General features: G+C 34.0%; 1 pseudogene; it reads left to right on the top strand.

Annotated features, from left to right (window-relative positions):
* The first annotated feature begins 1,870 nt into the window (after window positions 1–1,870).
* Window positions 1,871–27,946, top strand: LOC137234168 (cyclin G-like; annotated as a pseudogene).

Here is a 27,946-nt window from a genome sequence, read left to right as displayed (position 1 = left end):
TAAGTAAATAATCTATTATGCCGAAGATCACGCATTGGAATATATGGAATGAACAAATGAGATAAATAAGAACAATTCGTGCTAAAGTTTATTACATTATAGGCAAGCATGAGTGAGATTCAAGTTTTTCTGTCATGCAAAGCCTGAAGACCAAGCAATTTGCACCTGCTGGTATATGATGGGAGGCCGTCTGGCCAGTCAAGCATACGTAAAGCAATTTTTGTAAAAAAAATTTGAACTCTCTCAATTTTATAGGAGTTAGATTCATAGAAAGGATTCCATATTATTGAGCAATATTCAAGACGACTTCTTGCCATAGATATATAAAGTGCCTTCAACGTCATAGGGTCCTTAAAGTCACTGGTGTTACGTCTACTGAACCCAACCATTCCAACAAATTTTGAAACAACGAAGTCAATGGTGCTAGAAAAAGAAAGTTTGGAGTTAAAAATTACACTCAAGTCTTTATTCTCTTGACAACGATTAAGAAATTTAGTATTTAGTTTGTAGATAAGAACCATTAGAAACAGTTTGAGAAATAAATAGTAGTTTTTGTGAAATATATAGTTTTAGTGTTTTATTTCAATCATTAAAGGTGAAGAGTGATGGGAAAACATATTGAGTAAAAAGTGCTAAGTCAGGAGAAATAATTTGTTATGAGTGCGGAAATTGTGCTAAGTCATAAAATAGCTGCTAGGTTGGCATACATGATTTTTATTTATCTTTTTCAAAGCTTCTACACTCAGCATTGTAATTAAGGTATCCTCATTCACAGTTTTGAAAAAAGAAGGTTATTTCAAAAGTTAATCATTTTTTTTCGTCTCTTGTAAAATTCGTAAAAGTTGACTTAGCACATTTTCACATTAAGCTAACGATATAATAAAAAATTTTTTTTAATTTCCATATATATAAAAGTCTTGAAATGAAAATACTTTTGAACATAAATAGAACTATCACTAAAATAATAAAAAAAATTTAAAACAAGAAACTAATTTTGTCTTAAATTGTATGTTATTTAGATCACTTTTATGTAAATAAAATAAAACTTGTTTCCAGCTTTTTAAAATAATTCTCTGTATTGTAATATTTTTCGCATATTAATCACATTATTTTCCTAATATCATATTTGAGGGTTTTGATTTGTTTGTTGCTTGCAAATTGACTATTTTCCTCTTATCTCGGGGAAAAGGAATTGTACGAAGGTCCTTTGAACGTTAGAGTGGTGTACTGCTCTCAGAGTTATCACTATCATAGCAGTGTACGACACAAGCAGCAAGCAAAATTCAAATTTTATTTTCGGTGTATAAGAATAACTGAATTGTGTATAATCACTGTACAACTTAACAATCATCACATTCCTACTGAGGCTCGAAATCCGGGGAAGCATAGTATAGAGAGAGAAAAGAGCGACAGATTAAACGTGGTTTTGTTATACAATTCAGTTTCCTAATTTTATTCTGGAGAATTTAGATTTTTTTAGTTTTTTACAACTTGTTTTGTTGTAGAAAATTGGGAGTGTACATTTTTAAGCTACATATTGAGAAAACCCACTCATAAAAAACGGGAAATCGCTTTTGTGGTGATTCTCGCTGATATCTTTGAATAAACCTGCCGTAGAAAAGGTAGCGTAAGCTTAAAAATTAAAAAAAGAAATCATAACAAATTCTCCTAATTTGGCTGAAAATAAAATCAAACAAATTTTTTCATTGGCCTATTACCAAAAAACTGTTAAAATAAAAAACGAAGGATACGTAAAAAAAACTATTGAGTCTTGTAATTTTACATAAAGTAGAAAGTAAAGCGTAAAAAAGGAAAAGAAATTTGTTTCTAACTTAAAATTTCGATCTCTATCATAAAAACTTTAGCTACTAGGCCAGCCCTCACAATGTCTGTCCCTGTACGCTACTCTGCTGCCGCCAATTAGTCGTCAAATACTCTACAACAAGAAGAGCAATACCACCAATACCAACAACAACAATTGCAACAACAACAGTTGTATTGCCAATTTGTCGGAAATCACAACGCTAACATCAACTCCAACGCCATCAACAATAACAACAATTTGATTTTGGCTAGTGAGTGCAGCAACGGCAAGTTTGTTAACGGTTTTGACGTGCAGCAGCAGTTGATGCAGCAGCGGTCATCGATGTCGTCGTCGGTTTCGCCAACAACTGGATTGATGCCCGCCACTAACAATATCACCAACATTAATATTCATCATCACCGCCGCTCCATCAACAACAATAATATGGATAACATTAATATTAATAATGTTAATCTCTTGCGAGAGGATGAAGAAGAAGCAGAATATCATTTGCATAATTCATCTCAATATCATCAACAACAACAACAATGTCATTACGAAGAGTTGTCAGCTTGAGCTACCGAATCGGGATTACCATCGCATGGCATGATGAATGGTGATGTTGATGGCGGTGGTGGTGCGGTAGCGTTGACGGCTACAGTGTCAGCGGCAGCAGCAGTTGAAGCGAATGAAAGCGTTAATGCAGCAATGCATGCTTTGGATGAGGATTTAGATGTGGATGAGTGGAATATGTCTGACGAGGGCCGGTATGGAACACCGGGTGCTGCTGGCTTGGATTATCAAAAATATGAGCTAGAGCAACAACAATTAAAACAACAACAAACACCTGCTAACATGATGAACCAGCCATTGAATATGAACGCTAAGATGAATAAAAACAAAAACATTAACAACAACAATAATAATACCGATGCCAGCAGCACCACTGAAACCAAGTCGAGAGAGGATGAGTTGATTTGCTTATCGTCGGACGAATTGTATCGCATGTTGAATGAGTATAATGTATTGCAGGATAAATATCATACTGTATTGCTGTTGCCGAGAGAATCCAAGGTAAGTTTATTGCGATGGTAGAATAAGTATTTGGTTGGTCGTTTGAAATAATCACTTTATTTCTAAACCACCCTTTTTCCGATACTCTTTGAATGTTTAAAAAAAGTACTTTTCAAAAATACGGCAAATCCGTTATGCTTTTTTTTAACTACGAAATCAAACCCAAAGTAAAACTGCAAAAGGTTTAAAACTAAAGCCAACATGACTCGGAGTTAGTCCCGAACTATACCGTATTGATTCGGAAAACAATTATACGGAGATTCTGAAAACATTACCCAGATGGCTTGAGACTGAATTCAAAAACAATCCCGAAATAGTCCTGAAATTATCTCGAAAATCTTGCGACAGTACCGAAATTAACCAAAGATGAAACCGTAAAGATCCCGAAATAGCATAGAAACTGTTTTGAAAACAGTTTCGCTATTCCTGAGAAAATTCCTGAATTTGTCCTGAAATGTTTCTCATAACAATCTCAAAAGGACACCGAAATATTGCTGAAATAAACCCGAACAAAAAAATAAAAGGGCTCCGAAATTTTCCCAGAACAAATTCAAAAATGATCACGAATTAGTTACGGAATCATCCACATGGTTTTGAAATATATTCGAAACGAAGCAGACTCAGTCGTGCAATTATACCGAAATAATTCTGCAAATAACCTCCAAATACTACGGAAATGATTCCGAAGTAGCCATTTCGAAATTATCGTGAAATAGTCTCTAACTGATCGTTAGAAAGTCGTGATGTTATCCTCAAAAAGCACTCAAATTATCCGGAGATAGTCCCAAAAAATCCCTAAATAAGCTAAAACGATTCTGAAAACACTTTGGAAATTGTACGGAGACAGTTCCGAAATTATTCCGACATAGTTCCGGTAACCCCGAGGTAGTTTCAAAATATGTATATCCTAAATCGGCCCTAAAAAAATTACGAAATACTTTTGAAATGAACAGTACTGCCTGAAATTATCCAGAAATAAATCTAAAATAAGAAATGTTTCCGAAATAACCCAAAATGATTCAGAAATTATCCTAAAATAGTCTCAGAATAAAGAAAGTCCCGAATTTATCTCTAGCCTTTAAAATATTCGTATATCGTCCTGAAACGATCCACGATCCAATATGATCCAAATATAGCTTCGAAATAAGCTAGAAAAGATTACTAAATCAATTTCGAAAATGTCCCGAAATTATATAGAGACTCTCCCGAAATTATTCCTACATAGTTCCGATAATCCCAATAATCTAGAAATTACGCCGAAATGTTCCCAGAATACCCCAAATGATCCTCCCTGTAGAAGGAGGATGGTTGACTCTATTCACTTTTCTAAAACAGCTTAGAACTCGATCTATATGACCTAAATACTTACTAAGCATTATCGATCTAGCCAAAGAAACTTATGGGTATATCGATTAGGAAAACTTATCCCACAATTTTCTAATTTTTTTCCTTTTTTCCTTTTACTCCTTGCAGCGTGAAGTGACAGCCGGTGGACGTGATGGCTCCGCGTATGTTTTACGTTGCCTTAAAATGTGGTATGAGCTGCCCTCCGATGTATTATTTTCAGCAATGAGCTTTGTCGATCGCTTTCTGGATCATATGGCTGTGAAGCCGAAGCATATGGCCTGCATGAGTGTTGCTTCATTTCATTTGGCTATCAAGCAGTTGGGATTAAAACCAATACCTGCGGAGGAGTTAGTAACTATTTCACAGGTAAGTCAAAGCGAATTAAGTAGCACGAAGAGAGTTTCATATGAATTATAGAAAGAATAAGTAGTTTGTGTAGTAATATAGAATTGAATTGAAAACATAAATTCTTTATATTTGATTAGATTTCTTCGATATTTATTCGTTTTCGAAAATTTTGTTATATCAACTTTGTATAATATATGAAAACTATTCGTACATTAAACTGTAGCCCAAATTAACTTACTTTACTAAGCTAAACTTTTATTTTTCTTCCTTCAGTGCGGTTGCACAGCCGGTGATTTGGAGCGTATGGCTGGTGTTATTGCCAATAAATTGGGTGTCCAAATGGGTACCAAACCAGTCACAGCCGTTAACATTTTGCGCGTCTTCTATGCTCTCTTCCGCAATTTAGCCAAGGAGGTGTGCGACGAATTCTATGAATTCTTTTTGCGTATGATCAAATTGGAAGATTTAGAAAATCGTTTGGAAAATTTGCTATGTGATGTAAAAACAACTGTTGTAACACCATCCACTTTGGCATTAATATTGATTTGCCTACATATGGATTTCCATATTAAGGCATCATACAAACGTGAACGACCTGAATTGAAACCCGTGTTCGAGTATATACTCTTTTTGCAACAATATTTGCGGGTAAGTTATTTAGTGAGATTGGAGGACAATGGAATTGTTACTAAATACGTTTCTTTGTTTCGTTAGATTCCCGATCGTGTATTCAGTTGTGGCTTTACCATTGTTGCTGACATTTTATCTCATTACAATGGTCAAAATAAGCAACCGTATAAGCAACGTTTAGTTTGGAAATTATCGAGTCGTACTATGAAAGTTTTACGTCCAACTAATCGTTTTTCTACCGATCTACCCACCATCGATGAGGGTCAAGTGAATATTATGGATGATGGATGCCGTTCTAGGTGAGTTTGAATGCAAACAAAAAATGTATATCGACGTACGATACGAAAATTAACATTTAACATTTTTTTTAGAAAAAATGTCCTATGCAAAAAAATTTTAAAGTGTTAGTGTTTGTATGACACGCCGATATACTTACTTAATTGGCGCTTAACCGTTTAAACGGTTATGGCCGTCCAAAAAGGCGCGCCAGTGGCTCCTTCTCTATGCCAACCGGCGCCAATTGGTCACACCAAGGAGTTTAAATCGTTTTCCACCTGGTCCTTCCAACGAAGTGGGGGCCGCCCTCTACCTCTGCTTCAATAGGCGGGTTCCGATAGAAACACTTTCTTGGCCGGAGCGCCATCTTTCATACGCATAACATGGCCTAGCCAGCACAGCCGCTGCGTTTTAATTTGCTGGACTATGTTGATGTGTGCATAAAGCTCGTCGTTAAATCTTCTTCGGTACTTCGCCATCTTTCGAAGAACTTTTCTCTCGAAAACTCCCAGAGCCGCTTTATCTGCTGTTGTCATGGTCCACACTTCTGCCCCGTATAGCAGGACGGGTACGATAAGTGACTTGTAGAGTATGATTTTCGTTTGCCAAGAGAGAACTATACTTTTCAATTGCCTACCTAGTTCAAAGTAGCATTTATTGGCAAGAGTGATTCTTCGCTGTATTTCAGAGCTGATGTTGCTGGTGTTGATGCTGTTTCCCAAATAAACGAAGTCTTTTACTATTTCGAAATTATGGCTGCCAACAGTAGCGTGGTTGCCAAGGCGGATATGCGCTGACTCTTTGCTCGATGACAGCAGGTACTTCGTTTTGTCCTCATTCACCATCAAACCCATTTAACGCCGATATATTGTGATTAAATTTAGAAAAAGTAGGCTTGTTATAGGGCTGAAAACTGTTCTGTTTTACCAAAGGTTCAACCATTTTGTGGATCGAAAAAAAAAAAAAAACCAAATCACTTGTTGCTTATGGATGGATCACTGAAAAAAAATTATTTTGGCCAATTCCCAGTCGTTATTTCTCTAAAAGAAATTCAATATACTTTAGGTGTTTTTTTTTTCAACTAAAATTCCTAGAACGGGGTTTTTCGAAGAAATTATGAAAAACTCTGAAATTTAGTGTTAAAAACAAGTTGTTGACTTTTTTGCTTTCTTTGTTAGTCGTCTAGTTTTTGAAAAGTGATGACGCTTTTACTTTCGAACACCATACATATATACATACACATATGTACATACATTTTTGAAAGAAACCCAAATTGTTTTCCTACTAAGAGCTTATGCTCTTGTTATTATTCCTAAATATTGCGCCTAACCAAACATGTGCTTATTTATCTAAAACCTTTTATATCTTTTGCTGCAAATGCTGCAGAAGTCAAATTTTGCATATTAAATAATTAAATATTTTTGTCGTTCGTTACATTCCAAATAAAATCCTTATCCGAGCTAAGCAAAGCTGAATAAATTTTTACAATTAAGTAACTAACATTTTTTAGTTTGCACGAGAGATTAATAAACGCTCTAATGTAGAAAACCTGACTAATTACTTCATTAACTCTCTGATTTAAAAAACATCGAATTTTCGTTTTGAATTTCTTTTCTAAATTGTTTAACACAGTTTTTATTGTAAAATTCCTTTGGGCTTTTTCATTATTTTATGAAAATTATTTAAAGAATAAAATATTTGAAAAAGTTTTTTGTATTTGCTTTTGATGTAGCTTTCGAGTTTTCAGAGGTAAAAATTTAGACACAAGTACTACAAACAAACACACCTGCGAATACCAAAAAATATCAGCAGATTGTATTAGTTCTTTTCACCTCTTTTTTTGTTTTTGTTAATTAAAATCAACTTAAGAAACTAAATTGAATAATTGTATAATAAAAGCTATGTTTACAAATTCCGAATACGTTTCCAATAAAGTTCGAAAATTCTTCGAAATTCTTTAAAAATCTCCATAAATAACAATTGCTTTTGTTTTTATCGGCCTATAGCTATCGAACCCGGTATATCCATAAATATTTTAAAATTTTGAGTTAGAAATTTACGAAACTTTTTGAGTATGCAGTTTTGCAGTCGACTTCATTTTGATCAACCAAAGTAAAAGTTTTAAGTGTCACTAAATTGGTGGTGCTTTAAATTTATTTCCATACAAAGGGTTTAAATTTTTTCTAACTAAGATTCGAGTTTCCTAAGATTTCATTTTTCGATATACTCAAAAACTTTTCGCACTTTTTAGTGATACAATTCTTTAAAGTTTTTTTATTAAAAAGAGAAAATTTGTTGATTAGTTTTGCTGCTATTTTAGTGTTCACGTTTGTACGTACATATGTACTTATGCATAAATCTGGCCAGTAAAAAATTCATATATATATACTCACATGAATACATACGTATGTATTTATGACGTACATCAAGTTTAGAAAATTGTTTGGTAAATATTTACTGATGTGCTTAAGTATATCAGCCAAAGTGTTTATATCGCACACCTACATACATTCAAACAGCGATCCACCCAAAAAATTTAAAACATCAGAAAAGGCGAAAAAGGGTATGCGCCAATGCTATTTTTATTTTTTACAATGCCTTTTCAGGCTGATTAGTTCCGTAGGTATTGAATCGAGAAACCGAGAGGTATGCTTAACTTCAAAATTTTAGGTTTTTAAGTTATCTCTCTATTGATCTAGGTGTGCGCTATGTACATACATATGTGCAAAAACATCCGTTCGTTTCTGATTTAGTTAAAAATATGTAGATATGTATGTACGTAAATACATAGATGTATGAGTGCGATGTACATGTTGACAAGTTGTTTGTTGTTAGTCAAAATGTTATTTTTCAAAACATTATCTCACCGATAAATATTGTTATTTTTTGCTCATTGATAGGCAGTGGTAAAGACAAACTTTTGAGAGCGTGCCAAAAAAAAGAAAACAAACCGCGAAAGTCATAAATTACACATCGCAACAATATATATATATATATATTTTTTTTTTTTTTGATTCACAGGAATCATAAAATTTTCAAAGTGAAATTTTCATGTAAATCATTCTTGTTAAACAAACTTATTGCTCAACATGTTTGAGTTCTGCATTCAGTATGATCGGTGATGACTTCATTGCTTTTATGATTGCCTCTATGATCTTCTTCGTGTTATGAAGAAAAAGACAGAATTCTTCCATATCCATTATAGTGTTAACTACTTTGTACTCTTTACTTTAATTTTTAAAATAATTCTTAATTGAGTTTTCGTGTTAACTTAAAAATTTTTGAATAACTTCAAATAAGAAAAATCTAATTAGTATTAAAATGTTTAAACTCAAAAATAAACAAAAACTAGTAAGAACGGGACTGTCTTCGGCTGTGCCGAAGACTTCATACCTTTCATGAATGGGGCTGAACAATAATCTTATCCTGTTCGTAATCTCCGAATAATCGGATGTATAAGATAAGAAATATATAGTGAACAGATCTACATACCTTAACGATTTTTAAGATAAATATAAAATAAACAAGTAAGGAAGACTAAGTTCGGGTGCAACCGAACATTACATACTCAGTTGAGAGCTATGGAGACCAAATAAGGAAAATGAACCTGGGGTAACCCTGGAATGTGGTTGTATGACATGTGTATCAAATGAAAGGTATTAAAGAGTATTTTAAGAGAGAGTAGGCCATAGTTCTATGGATGGACGCCATTTAGGGATATCGCCATAAAGGTGGACCAGGGCTGACTCTAGAATTTGTTTGTACGATATGGGTATCAAATGAAAGGTGTTACTGAGCATTTTAAGAGGGAGTGGGCCTTAGGTCTATCGGTGGACGCCTTTTCGAGATGTCCCCATTAAGGTGGACCAGGGGTGACTCTAGAATGTGTTTGTACGATATGGGTATCAAATGAAAGGTGGTAATGAGTATTTTAAAAGGGAATGGGCTTTAGTTCTATAGGTGAACGCCTTTTCGAGAAATCGCCATAAAGGTGGACCAGGGGTGACTCTAGAATATGTTTGTACGATATGGGTATCAAATGAAAGCTGTTAATGAGTATTTTGAAAAGGAGTGATCCTTAGTTCCATAGGTGCACGCCGTTTCGAAATATCGCCATAAAGGTGGACCAGGGGTGTCTCTAAAATGTGTTTGTACGATATGGGAATCAAATGAAAGGTGTTACTGAGCATTTTAAGAGGGAGTGGGCATTAGGTCTATAGGTGGACGTCTTTTCGAGATATCGCCATTAGGGTGGGCCAGGGGTGACTCTAAAATGCGTTTGTACAATATGGGTATCAAACGAAAAGTGTTACTGAGCATTTTAAGAGGGAGTGGGCATTAGGTCTATAGGTGGACGCCTTTTCGAAATGTCGCCATTAGGGTGGGCCAGGGGTGACTCTAGAATGTGTTTGTATGATATGGGTATCAAATGAAAGATGGTAATGAGTATTTTAAAAGGGAGTAATCCTTAGTTCTATAGGTGGACGCCTTTTCGAGATATCGCCATAAAGGTGGACCAAGGGTGACTCTAGAATGTTTGTACGATATGGGTATCAATCGAAAGGTGTTACTGAGCATTTTAAGAGGGAGTGGGCATGAGGTCTATAAGTGGACGCCTTTTCGAGATATCGTCATTAGGGTGGGCCAGGGGTGACTCTAGAATGTGTTTGTACGATATGGGCATCAAACGAAAGGTGTTACTGAGCATTTTAAGAGGGAGTGGGCACTAGGTCTATAGGAGGACGCCCTCTCGAGATATCGCCATTAGGGTGGGCCAGGGGTGACTCTAGAATGTTTGTACGATATGGGTATCAAACGAAAGGTGTTACTGAGCATTTTAAGAGGGAGTGGGCATTAGGTCTATAGGTGGACGCCTTTTCGAGATATCGCCATAAAGGTGGACCAAGGGTGACTCTAGAATGTTTGTACGATATGGGTATCAAACGAAAGGTGTTACTGAGCATTTTAAGAGGGAGTGGGAATTAGGAATATAGGTGGACGCCTTTTCGAGATATCGCCATTAGGGTGGGCCTGGGGTGACTCTAGAATGTTTGTACGATATGGGTATCAAACGAAGTGTTACTGAGCATTTTAAGAGGGAGTGGGCATTAGGTCTATAGGTGGACGCCTTTAGGGTGGGCCAGGGGTGACTCTAGAATGTGTTTGTATGATATGGGTATCAAATGAAAGATGGCAATAAGTATTTTAAAAGGGAGTAATCCTTAGTTCTATAGGTGAACGCCTTTTCGAGATATCGCCATAAAGGTGGACCAAGGGTGACTCTAGAATGTTTGTACGATATGGGTATCAAACGAAAGGTGTTACTGAGCATTTTAAGAGGGAGTGGGCATGAGGTCTATAGATGGACGCCGTTTCGAGATATCGTCATTAGGGTGGGCCAGGGGTGACTCTAGAATGTGTTTGTACGATATGGGCATCAAACGAAAGGTATTACTGAGCATTTTAAGAGGGAGTGGGCACTAGGTCTATAGGTGGACGCCCTTTCGAGATATCGCCATTAGGGTGGGCCAGGGGTGACTCTAGAATGTTTGTACGATATGGGTATCAAACGAAAGGTGTTACTGAGCATTTTAAACGGGAGTGGGCATTAGGTCTATAGGTGGACGCCTTTTCGAGATATCGCCATTAGGGTGGCCCAAGGGTGACTCTAGAATGAGTTTGTACGATATGGGTATCAAATGAAAGGTGTTACTGAGCATTTTAAGAGGGAGTGGTCATTAGGTCTATAGGTGGACGCCCTTTCGAGATATCGCCATTAGGGTGGGCCAGGGGTGACTCTAGAATGTTTGTACGATATGGGTATCAAACGAAAGGTGTTACTGAGCATTTTAAGAGGGAGTGGGCATTAGGTCTATAGGTGGACGCCTTTTCGAGACATCGCCATTAGGGTGGGCCAGGGTGACTCTAGAATGTGTTTGTACGATATGGGTATCAAATGAAAGGTGGTAATGAGTGTTTTAAAAGGGAGATATCGCCATAAAGGTGGACCAAGGGTGACTCTATAATGTTTGTACGATATGGGTATCAAACGAAAGGTGTTACTCAGCATTTTAAGAGGGAGTGCGAATTAGGTCTATAGGTGGACGCCTTTTCGCGATATCGCCATTAGGGTGGGCCAGGTGTGACTCTAGAATGTTTGTACGATATGGGTATCAAACGAAAGGTGTTACTGAGCATTTTAAGAGGGAGTAGGCATTAGGTCTATAGGTGGACGTCTTTTCGAGATATCGCCATTAGGGTGGGCCCGGGGTGACTCTAGAATGTTTGTACGATATGGGTATCAAACGAAAGGTGTTACTGAGCATTTTAAGAGGGAGTGGGCATTAGGTCTATAGGTGGACGCCTTTTCGAGATATCGCCATTAGGGTGGGACAGGGGTGACTTTAGTATGTGTTTGTACGATATGGATATCAAATTAAAGGTATTAATGAGGGTTTTAAAAGCGAGTGGCCCTTAGATGTATATGTGAAGGCGTTCTCGCGGTATCGACCAAAATGTGGACCAGGTGATCCAGAAAATCATCTGTCGGGTACTGCAAATTTATTTATATATGCAATACCACTAACAGTATCCTGCCAAGATTCCAAGGGCTGTTGATTTCGCCTTGTAGAACTTTTTCATTTTCTTCTACTTAATATGGTAGGTGTCACACCCATTTTACAAAGTTTTTTCCAAAGTTATATTTTGCGTCAATAAACCAATCCAGTTACCATGTTTCATCCCTTTTTTCGTATTTGGTATAGAATTATGGCATTTTTTTCATTTTTCGTAATTTTCGATATCGATAAAGTGGGCGTGGTTATGGTCGGATTTCGGCAATTTTTTATACCAAGATAAAGGGAGTTCATATAAGTAAGTGGGCTTAGTTTAGTAAAGATATATCGGATTTTGCTCAAGTTATTGTGTTAACGGCCGAGCGGAAGGACAGACGGTGGACTGTGTATAAAAACTGGGTGTGGCTTCCACCGATTTCGCCCATTTTCATAGAGAACAGTTAACGTCATAGAATCTATGCTCCTACCAAATTTGAGAAGGATTGGTAAATTTTTGTTCGAATTATGGCAATAAAAGTATTCTAGACAAACTAAATGAAAATGGGCGGAGCCACGCCCATTTTGAAATTTTCTTTTATTTTTGTATTTTGTTGCATCATATCATTACTGGAGTTGAATTTTGACTTAATTTACTTATATACAGTAAAGATATTAAATTTTTTGTTAAAATTTGAATTAAAAAAAATTTTTTTTTAAAAAGTGGGCGTGTTCTTAATCCAATTTTGCTAATTTTTATTTAGCAAATATATAGTAATAGTAGTAACGTTCCTGCCAAATTCCATCATGATATCTTCAACGACTGCCAAATTACAGCTTGCAAAACTTTTAAATTACCTTCTTGTAAAAGTGGGCGGTGCCACGCCCATTGTCCAAAATCTTACTAGTTTTCTATTCTGCGTCATAACGTCAACCCATCCACCAAGTTTCGTCGCTTTATCTGTATTTTGTAATGAATTATCGCACTTTTTCGGTTTTTCGAAATTTTCGATATCGAAAAAGTGGGCGTGGTTATAGTCCGATATCGTTCATTTTAAATAGCGATCTGAGATGAGTGCTCAGGAACCTACATACCAAATTTCATCAAGATACCTCAAAATTTACTCAAGTTATCGTGTTAACGGACGGACGGTCCGTTTTGATATATGGAAGTCTATATCTATCTCGATTCCTTTATATATGTACAACCAACCGTTATCCAATCAAACTTAATATACTCTGTGAGCTCTGCTCAACTGAGTATAAAAACAGGTAGGTACTTCGTGTGAGGATGCAAAGTTTCAGGTTTTTTGTGGTCTGCATGTAAAAACTATGGCTACGAATCACGTATTTCAAAAATATATGACGTAAACGTAACTATTTGATGAAATTTGATGAATTTTGAAGATTCTATCCGTAAAAAAGGGGTCAAAATGACATTTTATATGAAGTATATAATATATATACCGCCGATCTCTATGATTTTTTCAGACAACAATATATGCTATATACGAAAGCATTTTGTGAAATTTGAAGCTTCTAACTGTTAAAACGGGGCAGAAATTGCGCAAAGTTTCTTATCTGAACAATCGGTTGTATGAGATATATACTATGTATACCACCGATCTCAATGATTTTTTCAGACATCAATATATGCTATACACGTAAGCAGTTGGTGAAATTTGAAGCTTCTAGCTGTTAAAATGGGGCCGAAATCGTAAAAAAATATATATATACTATATATATATACTATATATATATACTATATATATATACTATATATACCATCATATATATATTATATATATCACCGATCTCTATGATTTTTTGACACAACAATACATACTATATACGTAAGCATTCGCTGAAACTTGAAGCCTCTAGCTCTTAAAATAGGGCAGTAATTACGAAAAGTTCCTTATCTGAACAATCGGTTGTGGGGGATATATACTATATATACGACCGATCTCATAAATTTTTTCAGGCAACAATATGTGCAATATACGAAAGTATATGGTGAAGTTTGAAGCTTCAATCTGTTAAATTGGGTAAGATATTACAAAAATCCTCTTTTTCTGAAAAATCGGTTGTATGGAGGATATATGCTATAGTGGTCCGATCCGGTCGGTTCCGACAAATGTCTAATCGGACACCCAAATACACCTGCTCACCAAATTTTATCAAGATATCTCAAAAATTGAGGGACTAGTTTGCATACAAACAGACAGACGGACAGACGGACATGGCTAAATCAACTCAGCTCTTCAACCTGATTATTTCGGTATACTTAATGGTGGGTCTATCTATTTTCCTTTAAGGACTTACAATTTTCGGTTTCGTGACTGTTGAAATAATAACTTGGAGTTTTAAGTTCAATATTTCCTATTGAGAACATATTTCTAATAATTAGAATGAATAAGACATATTACATATATTGATGAGTTAACTATATGTACACATGAATTTTATCTTTTAGTCCTCATTAAATCGTTGAACTAAGAAGTGCTTTTCTTTTATTGTACCGGACATTCACGCAAGTATACAAATCCCCTTCCAAATTCCTACCAACAGTGACGAAATTAATATACCATTTCATTTTCATGAAAGGTATAAAAATAGGTAGGTAATCTGTGTGAGGATGCAAAGCTTCACGTTTTTTGTGGTCTGCATGTAAAAACTATGGCTACGAATCACGTATTTCAAAAATATATGACGTAAACGTAACTATTTGATGAAATTTGATGAATCTTGAAGCTTCTAGCCGTAAAAAAGGGGTCAATATGACAGTTTATATGAAGTATATAATATATATACCACCGATCTCTATGATTTTTTCAGACAACAATATATGCTATATACGAAAGCATTTTGTGAAATTTGAAGCTTCTAACTGTTAAAACGGGGCAGAAATTGCGCAAAGTTTCTTATCTGAACAATCGGTTGTATGAGATATATACTATGTATACCACCGATCTCAATGATTTTTTCAGACATCAATATATCCTATACACGTAAGCAGTTGGTGAAATTTGAAGCTTATAGCTGTTAAAATGGGGTAGAAATTGCGAAAAGTTTCTTATCTGAACAATCGGTTGTATGAGATATATACTATATATACAACCGATCTCTCTGATTTTTTCAGATAACAATATATGCTATATACGTAACCAATCGGTGAAATTTGAAGCTTATAGCTGTTAAAATGGGGTAGAAATTGCGAAAAGTTTCTTATCTGAACAATCGGTTGTATGAGATATATACTATATATACAACCGATCTCTATGATTTTTTCAGACAACAATATATGCTATATAAGTAAATATTCGGTGAAATTTGAAGCTTCTAGCTGTTAAAATGGGGCTAAAATTTGCGAAAAAATATATATATATACTATATATATATACTATATATACCACCATATATATACTATATATACCACCGATCTTTATGATTTTTTCAGACAATAATATATGCTATATACGTAAGCATTCGCTGAAATTTGAAGCCTCTAGCTCTTAAAATAGGGCAGTAATTACGAAAAGTTCCTTATCTGAACAATCGGTTGTGGGGGATATATACTATATATACGACCGATCTCATAAATTTTTTCAGGCAACAATATGTGCAATATACGAAAGTATATGGTGAAGTTTGAAGCTTCAATCTGTTAAATTGGGTAAGATATTACAAAAATCCTCTTTTTCTGAAAAATCGGTTGTATGGAGGATATATGCTATAGTGGTCCGATCCGGTCGGTTCCGACAAATGTCTAATCGGACACCCAAATACACCTGCTCACCAAATTTTATCAAGATATCTCAAAAATTGAGGGACTAGTTTGCATACAAACAGACAGACGGACAGACGGACAGACGGACATGGCTAAATCAACTCAGCTCTTCAACCTGATTATTTCGGTATACTTAATGGTGGGTCTATCTATTTTCCTTTAAGGACTTACACTTTTCGGTTTCGTGACGAAATTAATATACCATTTCATTTTCATGACAGGTATAATAAATTTTTAAAAATAAAATAAATATTTGGTTTATTACCAAATATATTGAGCGGGAGTAAATGTAGGGTTATGGGGTGCTGGTCTGGTGGAAAGCACTAGACACGGCGAGCACCTCCAAAATGTTAGTGTCAGTGCAACGGACGGCGCTTATTGGTATCAGTGGCGCTCTGAGAAGAACACCTACCTTGGCACTGAATGTCATGCTGAACATACATTCAGTAGATATTGCGGGAAAGGCAGCCGCGGCCCGGTCGTTGGTCAGGCTTCGTGATATGGGTTATGGGCTTTCTTACTTCGGACACTCTAGCCTTCTTACTAATTTCGACTTTATCTCGGACAGGACGGACTATTGTATACCGATGACTGCTTCCTATGCAACCTTCACCCTAGTCTTTCCCGCGATGGAGGAGTGGGAAGAGGAATTATGTGGGGCATGGGACCGGTTAACTTATTCACGGATGGGTCGAAGTTGGACGGAAAGGTATTGCGGGGGGTCTTCTGTCAAGAGCTAAATGTAAGCCGCAAGTTTAAGTTGGCTGATCACTGCAGTGTATTCCAAGCGGAAGTTGCTGCGATTAAGGATGCGGTGGATGGAATGCTATCCAGTGCTATTACGGTTAGGGAATTTAACATCTACTCTGATAGCCAAGCGGCTATCAAGGCCTTGAGTGCGATCGAGGGTGATCTGGGAGTGCCTGGCCTCGCTTGCGATTGCATCGAGTTATTTTACAATTAAGATTATCTGGGTCCCGGGCCATAGTGATATCCCGGGTAACTGTCAAGCGTATCTCTTAGCCCGCATCGGTACAACTGAACCGAATGAAGATGGCTGTAGGGATTTCGGAATTCCGCTGGCCAACTGTGGATTGCTTCTCCATAGCTGGGCCTCGAGTCAGCTCAGCAAACGTTGCGTGGACACCACGTCTTGCAGGGTAGCAAGATCTTTCTGGCAGAAAGTGAATGGCAGGAGGTCTGCTGAAATAGTTGGATTCACTAAGGCTCACCTATCAATGGTCATTGGGGTTTTGATAGGGCACTGTCCGATGGGTATGCATGCGGTACGTCTCAATATACTGGAAACTCCATCCTGCTGCAGCTGTATGGAGAACAATGAAGTGGAATCACCAAATCGCTTTATGCTTGATTGCCCAGCTTTTGCCAGAACTAAGCGAAAGTACTTCGGCGACTCACTTGGATCTCCCGAGGATTTATCCAAAGTTGAGATCGGTATCATTCGGAGCTTTATCGTTGCTACTCAACGATTCTCTAAGTAGCTAGATCTAAGTCACCGCTATTTTTGGTGTATGTGGTATCACAACGGACCTTCGTGTTGTCCAAGTGAGCTATCCTTATCAGGGCAGCTACCACCTCACCTAACCTAACCTAAATGTAGGGTTATCTACTTAAAATAAATATACTGTATTTTTGTAAATTATTTTAATTTTACTTTACTTTTAATGTTCTTTCAAAATGAAAATTTTTAAGTTAGATATTTTAGAATTTTTAAAAATGTGAAAATAAATAATTTTTGCGAGATTGATTTTCAACAAATAAAATAATAATATTTTAGAAAAATAGTTATTATCTTAACTATATTGGCGATCCTACCAACGGACCTAAAATTATTTGAACGTGCATACTTGTACAACGAATTTGGATTTAAGTCAACGTTGTTAAATGCAGAACTAGTGAATTATAAATGTTAATGTGACTATAATTATCACATACATGTGCCTACACAATGATACGGAAATGTTATTAAAGAAAAGCCAGATCATTAAGGCAGTGATTAGTTTAAAACTCAAAGACTATTTTATATAGAAATTTGATTAACAGAAACATATTCTAAAATAAAGTAAACATTTTTATAGTGTAAAAACATCTAAAAGAATTTTGACTAAAATAAATACTATTATTTACAAAATAGTTTATATGGAAAATTTTCGCTTCAACATCACTAAATTATTTGAACAAGAATCTTTAAATTTTTAATACAATAGTGAACAAAAATAAAACAATTATAAAATTAAAATCTGTACTATTACAATACAATATCTATCAACAATCCATGATAAGATACATTACCTGAATCGCTTCAACTTCTCAAGGACTGTGCTAGTGATTTGGTGTTTGCCAAGAATCAACTAACTAAAGTACCAGCATTTGTGTCTCTATTTACACGCCTTACTTTGCTGAATTTGTCATGCAATCAACTTTCCGATCTGCCGCAAGAATTGGGTGTCTGAATACTTTACGGGAGTTGAAAATATACAATAATCGTTTTGATCACATACAAAACTGTTTTGATGAAACAAAAAAATCTTGAAATCCTATTAGCTAGTGATAATCGTATCAATCATATAGATGCTTAAATCAAAAATTATATATATATATATATATATATATATATATATGTTTAGCATTATGAATAAATAAAAATAAACAATCTAATAATAATAAATTTTAAAATATAACAAGTATATTTATAACAAGTAAATAACCCTACATCCATTTACTTCCTTTTCTTCTCCCCCTTTACGCTAATCTCTTCCTTGGTATCCTAATTCACCTAATTTTCTAATTTGGTTTATATTCACTTACTGGGACTTTTTTGTTATACAATTGCAATCATACAGGCGCCAGAGTGGAACACCACCATATCTCGGCTGTCAGTGCGAAAACGCCATATCTCAAAATATTTTACAAAAACTATTTCAGAACTTGCTTCAAAAACGGCCTACTTTAGAATTTTTTTCATAAACGCCCCAACTAACTGCGTTTTTGAAACAAATCATTAGATAGGGCGTACTTCAATGGAATTTTGAAAGTTTTCTGAGGTGGGGGGCGTTTTTGAAACGACAGTCCAGATAGGGGGTTATTTTAATCATCAGCCGATATTAACCCAGCCATGACTCGTTTTTTTGTATATTTTTTTTTTTATCAATGAATGCCAAAATTTGATTTGCTTTTAAATTTTTTTTAATGTTGAAAATTTTGTTTTTAATTTTTTTATTGTTTTTTTATTTCAGAACGTATAGCCACTTAAATATTTTTAACGTTTTTCCGTTAAGAATAAAACATTCTTAGAACATCATTGAACGCACATATGTATATTTATATATATGTAGTTATAAGCTGCTGAAGATTGTCTGAAATTTCAAAATAATAAAAAACACAAAATTTTTTATCGCTTTCAAGTTCATTGCATTGAAACGAGGCACGAGCAAACCAAATTGTATGTATGTGTATACAACTTGCTTATTTTCACTTCTAATTAACTTTCTTCTTATCATTTATCATTGTTTTTATTATTAAAAAAAATTTATAACCTGAATATGGCCACAAAGCAATCTTATTTCTTGATCGCTAAGTAAATTCTTAAGTAATCAAAAAACAACTGACAATTTGCGTTCATTGTTTTTTAAACTCAAACAAAATATGTGTTTTATATAAAAGGAAAATTTTGCTTTGCTATTATACAAGAGTTCGAGGTTTTTTCGTGCTTGCCAATAATGTAAAGTGAGCTTAAAATATGAGCACTTAGGCAGCTTGATAAGCAGGCCCAGACCAAAGCGCGTCAGGGCGTTCCGAGCATAGCCACAATAAGAAAAGTCCATCTCAAGAGGTAACTAAAATCCATATAAAAAAATCGCTCCCCATATGAAAACTGAGGGATAGATAGACCTATCGATTTTCTCAACAGTGATGACAGACCGTAGGAAATATCCGATTTGAGGGAGGGATATGTCGCAGCAAAATTGATTAATTGAAAAGGGCCAATTTTAGATCTTTCGAAAAAGGGACTTTCATGTTACAATATTATTGGTGTATAACTGAATAGAATTTACTTCACTTCAAGTTGGATTTTAGAAAGTGTCAACTGTATTTTAGAAAAATTTAATTAGATTTTATATTAGTCAGTTGGATTTTCGAAAGCGTCAGTTAGATTTTAGAATTGTCAATTGCATTCTGGAAAGCGTCAATTGGATTTTAGAATTGTCAGTTGGAGTTTTGAAAGTGTCATTTGGATTTAAGAACTGTTAGTGGGATTTTAGAAAACGTAAATGGAGTTTTTGAAAAAACGAAACGGGTTCATTTAACTGCACTCCTTCATATGTATTCAAATTACTTACTAAATTGGCGCTTAACCGTTTAGACGGTTATGGCCGTTTTAGAAAAGGTCAATTAGATTTCAGAAAGAGTAAATTTGAACTTTTGAATGTTTTCTAAAACCCAAATGACGTTCTCTAAAATCCGATTGACAGTTCTAAATGCCAATTGATGCTTTCGAAAGTCGAGTGAACAATTCTAAAATCCAACCAATGCTTTCGAAAATCCAACCAATGCTTTCGAAAATCCAATTGATTATTCTTATTTCCAATTAACCCTTTCTAAAATCCATCTGGAAATGGTGTAGAAATAATCGGCAGTCTCACACGAAAAAGCGTCACTCTTACTCAAGTCTTCTATTTCAATCCCTTCGTATCACCAGATCGTTTTTGTAACACAGACGTGCAAAAGACTGTTCAATGCACTTATTTCAGTATTGCAATGCAACGAATGCAATCCATTGAACAAAAAATGGAATAATAAAAAATTCTTCGAAATAACGACTGACAAATTTTTACTTTTATTTATTATTCCGGAATGACGACAAAACTATTGCTGCCACTGGGCTTTCAATAATTTTTCCATATAGAATGAGTTCCTTAACAACTCCGTCACCACTCTATAAAAAATGTGCTCTAATTTGCTGTCGGTATTTTAATTAAACTGGTAACCTTGACTTTACCCGTAATTGTAACCGTGATCGTAGATGTAACCAGAATAGTAATCGTGGTCGTAACTATAAACTTTTTTGTAATTGTAATCATGTTCGTCACTGCATTTGTAGCTATAATAGTTACCGTGACTGTAACCATTAACATGGACGTAATCGGGGCATTAACTGCGACCATAATTATCAGCTCCCCTATAACAGTTAATGGTACAATAAGCGTCGCCGTGACCGCTATGATTGACATAAACGTAACTGTAAGCGCTACTACATTTGCTACCGTAACCGTAACCGTAAGAGTCGGCGAAGCTGTCACCATAACCGCAACCATAAGACTGATAATAGCGCCGTAACCGTAACCAAACTCGCTAGCGTATACGACATAGTACCCACAATCCTAGCAACGAATAACCATAACTTAACACCCTTTATGTAATCACATTTTTACACAAGTTGATTTGAGGTTGATATTTTGCCGTTCACACCGCAGTAAGATGAGCAGAGAGCTTTGAAATCTGAGCTAAAAATGATAATTCAGCATTCTAAGTCGATACGCAAACACTCGGCAATAAATTTATCAATGCATTGTTTTTTGGACAAACTATTCGAATACTTGTTCAAATCGCTGTTTTTTTTTTTTTTTTTTTTTTTTTGATGAACAAAAATTAATATAAATAATATTCCACCACGAATAACTTTGCAATTCGAGTTAGATACAATTTTTATGTTCGAAAAATTTAAAATAGGAGTGCGAAAAGTGTTGCAGTTCGAAAAGCTTTGCATTTTGAGTTCGTAAATATGTGGCAGCTTGAAAAACTCTAACGTTTGAGCTCAAAAACATTCAAGTTCGAAAAACTTTAAAGTTGAGTTCCAAAAATTGTACAGCTCGGAAAATCTTTAAATTTCAAGGCGAACTAATGTTTTAGCGCGAAATTCTTTGGAGTTGAGTTTCATTCCGGTCTTGTCTTTTCGAGCGAGCGGTCGTTCGGGTCATCTTCTACTCAACGTAAATTTTTGGGCTTTTTGCGTTGAGTGAAAAATTAAAGAGTCCACAAGGTTGGCTTCGGTGCGTCCCTCGGGCGTTTTGGCGAAGTTAGGAGATGCAGTGCCTCCCTGACCTGGAGTTAGGGCGGTTTTATGCACTCCTAATAGGAATCAGTGACATTGGAAAAATGGCGTGGTGCCAATTAAAAAACTAACCTAAAAAATTTACATACATATATAAACTAACGGAAAACCTGGCGTGATGCCATACAAATCAAAAGGTTTTTATATACGAACGGGACTTGTACCCGAATCAGTGACATTGGAAAAATGGCGTGGTGCCAAGAAAAAACCTAACCTAATATTATACATACATACATAAATTAATGGAGAACCTAGCGTGACGCCATAAAAATTATATACGAACGGGACTTTACCCATAACGGGATACTGAAATAACATGGCAACAAGCCATATATTGAATTTTAATAATTAATAATTTTGTCATGTACACATGACTAGAGTGAATATGAAAAATAATTACAATAATTAAATGGATAATTAACAACTTAAGACAATTTGAATATAACCTGGCGTGGTGCCATGAAAAAACCAGTTTACAAAGCACATAGTTAAATACAAATAGCAAGCTGCTACACATGGTTCTGGCCAGTTGGTATTACCATTGTGTACTAGTGGAGCCTAAATTACTTACATACTTTGGAAAGTTAATCCAGAAATTAATCATTTTATGTATTGGACAATAACCTGGAACTGGGACTTTCAAATATAAGAAGGTCCTCCTCCATGCAATCAAATCTCGAAAAAAAAAAGAGTTGAGTTTGAATTTTGGCTAAGTGTCATATTATTGACTAATGTAACAGAGCACTAACCAAAACCGCAACTTTAATTGTAACCGCACCCGGTACGTAACCGTGACTGTTGCAATAAATGAACTTTTTCTTCATTTCCTTTTAATTATCACCACCATAATGAGCATCATCATTACCATCGTCATCGTCAGAAATATCTTTTTTTACTCTTTCTCCTCCAGCTTCTTTTACCTCTCCTTTTTCTTGTAATTTTCGTCTTCCTTGGCTATATAAATTCCCTTTTTCTCTTTTTCCCTTTTCTTAAAAGTCTCTGATTTTGCTCCACAGATTTGGTTTATGTGCACTCGCTGAGTTTTTCCTAACGTCAAGTCAATAGCTGGGTTCTCCCATATAATGTGCAAAATTTGTTTTCCTTTGAAAAAAAAAAGAATTCTGTAATGAATAAAAATAGTGTATGAGATCTTTTCGAAATCAGCAGAAACTATAATTTTTCTTATATTGCATTGAAATATTTAAAAATTTTTGTATTTCAAATTTTAATTATCTTTACATTATCTAAAACTGCTTACTTTTTCTTTTACAGAACCGAAAGTATCAGCTCTGAGGAGGAGGAAGATTGGCCGACATCTCCAATTATTCCAATTTTCGAACAGTGTTAATACAGAACATACGCAAAACAGCAGTGTGCAGTCAATACATCAGATTTTTGCGTACAAACTCAACAAATAACTGCAGGATGATAATTATTTGCCAGTTAAGACGGTCAAAGTATAGAGGAGTAGGCAAGAAAAATGAGAAAAGCAAAAAAATTTGCTATAAAGAGATAAAAAGTTATTGTGTAGAAGTAGAAACAAATTTTGTATTATGAAACGTAAAAGAAAATTGAAGTTGTGAAACGTCAACGACAATGACATATCCTGCATGACACAACAACAAAACTTTCGTTCTCGTTAAAAAAAAAAAAACAAAAAAAAAAAAATGAAAAAGCGAAACCGTCAACGTAAGCAACTGGAACAGCATACATTTAATTTTTTTTGTCATCTAAACAATAACACCCAACTCTCCACTGCGATGTGTGTATATTTTGCTATGCATCATAATAACGAAAGATTTAGAATTTGTTTGATTTTTCTTTATCTTTAAAAATACTGTATATGTATGCTTGTATGTACGTAAGTTAAGCGTAAGAAAAAGAAAAAGAAGAAAAAAAAACAATTCGAAAGGGATTAAGAGCGGGCGCAAATTTGAAGGGAAAGATGTTTAATTCTATTTCAAATCTTATAAAATTATGCGAACGAAAAAAAGTTTTAAAAAGAAAAAATTAAAAAACAAAAAAAATAAATGTGGCGGACCATCATACAAAAGATTGATGCCGTTCCAGCGCATTTTTTCGTTGTATAATTGTGTGCTGGCTTGTCGTTCAGATACAGTTTCAGATTTTTTACAAATAATTTTGAGCTTGTATCTCTTAACAAATCAGAACACAATTGAAATGAAAGAGCGGTATATGCTCACCAAAATATGAAATTATAGTAAATAATTTGGAAAAAAGCGCGGCAAAGCAGAATGCGGGCAGCAGGCGCTAAGGAAAATCAAATCTTATAGTTAAGCGATTGAGTTGAGCATGTATACGCTTCAGAGATGGGAAAAGCAGATGGGAAAAGGTTCGCTCAAGCAAACAAACAAAAAAAAAATATAATAAAAAAAACTTATAATAAACAAAAAATATAAAAATATTCAAAAAATTTCTAAAGAAAACTAAAGTTTTGCAAACAAAAACAAAAAAAAAAACAAAAACAAAATGGAAATCGATTTACTTTAATTACTTATAATAAAAACAGCAAAAAAAAGAAAACAAAAAACCAACTATCAATATTCAAATTCTGTTTTATGTTCGCAAAATGTTTGTATTTTGATTTTTTAATAAATAATATTTTGTTCAATTATTTTTTGGTAAAACAATATGAGATATTAAGAATATATGCAAGCAAAAGATTTATATAGCTAAAATAAGAAAACTATACCTAAAAAATTTCAAAAAATATATGTATTCAATATGTAGTTTATACACTTAAAAAACCAAAACAACACAATATTAATACTGCAATATCAATCAAGTCAAAACTGTAAACTGTAAAACTGTAATGTTATCTTTGTGTACAACAATAATTGAAAACAAATTAAAGACGCAAATCATTTTTCAAAAACTTAAAGATTTACCGTTTTATTCTGACAGTTTTCTTTCTTAAAAATTTTAAAACGAAAATTTTAGTGGTCACAAACAAAATAATATTTTAAATTAAATTTAAAAAAAAGTACAAAAATATTACTAACGATTGCAAAATGAAAAGCATAAAACACTTATTTTCACACATTTTCAAAAAGCTGGAGGTTTTTAAATTTAGTATTAAATAAAAAAAAAGCTATTAGGACGCATTCAAATTTTTTTAGTTCTTATTTTAAATTTCTATTTTGACGTCTGTAAAAGACTAAAATTAAAGCAAAATGCATAATAATGAAAGCCTAAAGTTTAAGTTTCAGGCAAGAATTGCGTTTACTGGTTATTAAGAACAAGAAATATAAGCGAAACAATTCTTGAAATTTCCTTTCTTAACTGCGCATTTTAGTAAACATTTCTTAAGTGGCGCAGTATTTTTCGTAGATCCGTGTTTTCAGGAAAGCTTATGGTTATAGTTCACAATGATGAAACAACAAAAAAAAAAAAAAAACAATTTTCAGTTTTTCAAAATTTGAGTTATTTCAGCCGTTCGCAATTAGAATTGGTTTTAGAGCTATAATTTAAACATATCTTCGAAAGTGACTGATTTTCATTTTCCGCTGCTGTAACTTTTTAAAAAATGATTAAAAAAAGTTTCACCGTTGTCGAGAAAATAAATGAAAAACGTTTAATTTCGAAAATATGTTTATGTATATATATGTTTGTTTAGACTCTTTGAAAAACGTTTAACCACCCCACTTCCGAAAGTTTAATTCAACGATTTGTATTAAACGCTTGGCATTTTCGAGATACAATTTATCTTTAGAACTCAAATTATAGTAACAACTATTAAAAGCAGCAATAGCCGAATGTATTTTGATAATTTAAAAATATCTTAAAATTTCGAAAAATTTGAAAACAGATTTTCTTAAATTAAAATAACAACTACTAAATGCAGCAATAGCTGCATGCCTGCTGATAATTTCGAAAAAACATAAAACTTCGAAAAAATTAGAAATTTTCGAAAACAGATTTTCGAAGAAATTCAAAATTAAAATTTTTTTATTTTTTTTAAATGTTATGCAATGAACCAACTAAAGCGAAATATATTTTAAACTTACAGACAATTGCAAATAAATTAATAAAACTTGACATTTAAATTCCTTTTAAATTTTTGCTCTCTGGCTGTTATTTCGTAAAATAGCCATTTCCTAATAAATAGTAAATATTCAGGCATTTCATCATATTTGAATATATGAATATTAATTATTTGAAACAAATGTAAAGAGTGAAAATTTATAATGTGAAATACCATTTACTCAATATTCAATGCGAAGCGTTGGCCGTACTGAATACGCTGCATGCTTCGCTTCTCATATGTAATATTCCGTATGTGAGTATACTGTCAAGTTGTATTCATCATTCTTAGCTGAGGAATGTTCAAACCTTTTGTATTCGAAATCAATACTGTTATCTTTCAAAATGGCTTTGTTTGATTTGTTATACAGTGCCAGAGGCATTTTCGAACTACGAGGTAATTTTACTTACCCTAGTTTCATAAGTGATGCATTGAGCTAATAGCTACTTGCTCTAAAAATAGACGATTAGAGTTTCTAGATTTTGAGCTGGGGGACTGTGGATATGTTGCGAGTAGCATGTTCTGTTGCGTCAACTTTTTTGACAGTATTTATTTCAAATCTAAGTTAGAAAAGCTTATTCGAGCTCTGTGTATACTTCTTAGTAGATGCGAAGTAGATTTCTATCATTTTTTTTTTTATCGGACAAACGCTTCGAATACGATGTCGAAAACTGTGTAATATTGAGTGCGTCAAAAATGTTTTAGCTGTAGAAACTTCGGGGTGTGATTTCGAAAAATTATAGAAAGTTTAAAGTTTGAACTCGGGCCAAGTTATTCAGCACGACTAACTTTGAAATTCAAGTTTGAAAAAATTGTTGGGTTCGAAAAACTTTGAAATTCGAGTGCGTAAAATGGTCCAGTGTGCAGCCTTAAAAAATTTAAGTTTAAAAAACTATGAAGTTCGAAAAACAATTTCCAGGTCATAGAACCTTGACGCTTAAGTTCAAGCCAGAAACAACTTAAATTTAAGCGCAAACAAATTTGTCAGCAAAAAAACTGCAACATGTGTTCGAAAAAAAATTCGAACTCGAAAAATTGTAAACATGGAATTGGAAAAAATGTATTCAACGTAATCAGGCATACTTGCAATATAACACATGCGCTCCTCAAGCGACAAAAACAATTTAGTGATCTTTTATTTAAATTTTTAGGCATACAAACAATTTTTGTATGCAAAGTATTTTTTTGTTATAATTTATTCTTTGTTAATAATTTTATTACTATTGTTTAAGTATTAAATTCACACATCCATACATACAATTTAAGTGCAAATGATCAACACTTTTTAAAAAATTTTAAAAATTCGAGATTCGCTCGAAATTCATTTGAAACTGAGTGTGATAGAAGAAGTTAGAAACAAGTTGAAGAAAACCAAAAGTAATTCGCCAAAATTTTTCAAAATTTATATTTGTAGAAAAACAACAAGTAAATTGTAAATGCTTTCATTGATATATTTCGCGCAGTTCATTGAAAATGTAAAAATATTTAAGAAGGAACACAGCAAAAAGGTGAAATGACAAAGTGTAAGCAGCTTTTTTATTTAATCATAAAAAAATACTTTTAATTCTATACTTTTAATAAGCAAAAAAAGCAAATTATGATAAATATACCATTTAATTTTAATTGAAAGAATGAAATTATGATGCATACAAATCAAAACAACAAAAAATATACACAAAAGTGGAAATTATTATTTGCAATAAATAACATTTTAAACTTAATTGTTAGCTGTACGCGGGCGTATTACCTGTTAAACTTACATGGTACATTCATTAAGGCAACAATAAAAACACACACATATACAACTCTTATACAGACTGAGTTATACATCCTTAACATGTGTGTAGTTGCGCGAAAAAGTTTTATGAACAAAGCACTCAAAAACTAAGAAATTGAAAAATTTTGATTTTTACTTTAAAATATACATTTCGAATGATTTTATTTTTAA

The sequence above is a fragment of the Eurosta solidaginis genome, chromosome 1, assembly GCF_040869045.1.
Source record: "Eurosta solidaginis isolate ZX-2024a chromosome 1, ASM4086904v1, whole genome shotgun sequence".
Classification (NCBI taxonomy): Eukaryota; Metazoa; Arthropoda; class Insecta; order Diptera; family Tephritidae; genus Eurosta; species Eurosta solidaginis.
The sequence above is the reverse complement of the archived record's forward strand: the minus strand, read 5'-3'. Positions and strand labels throughout refer to the sequence as shown.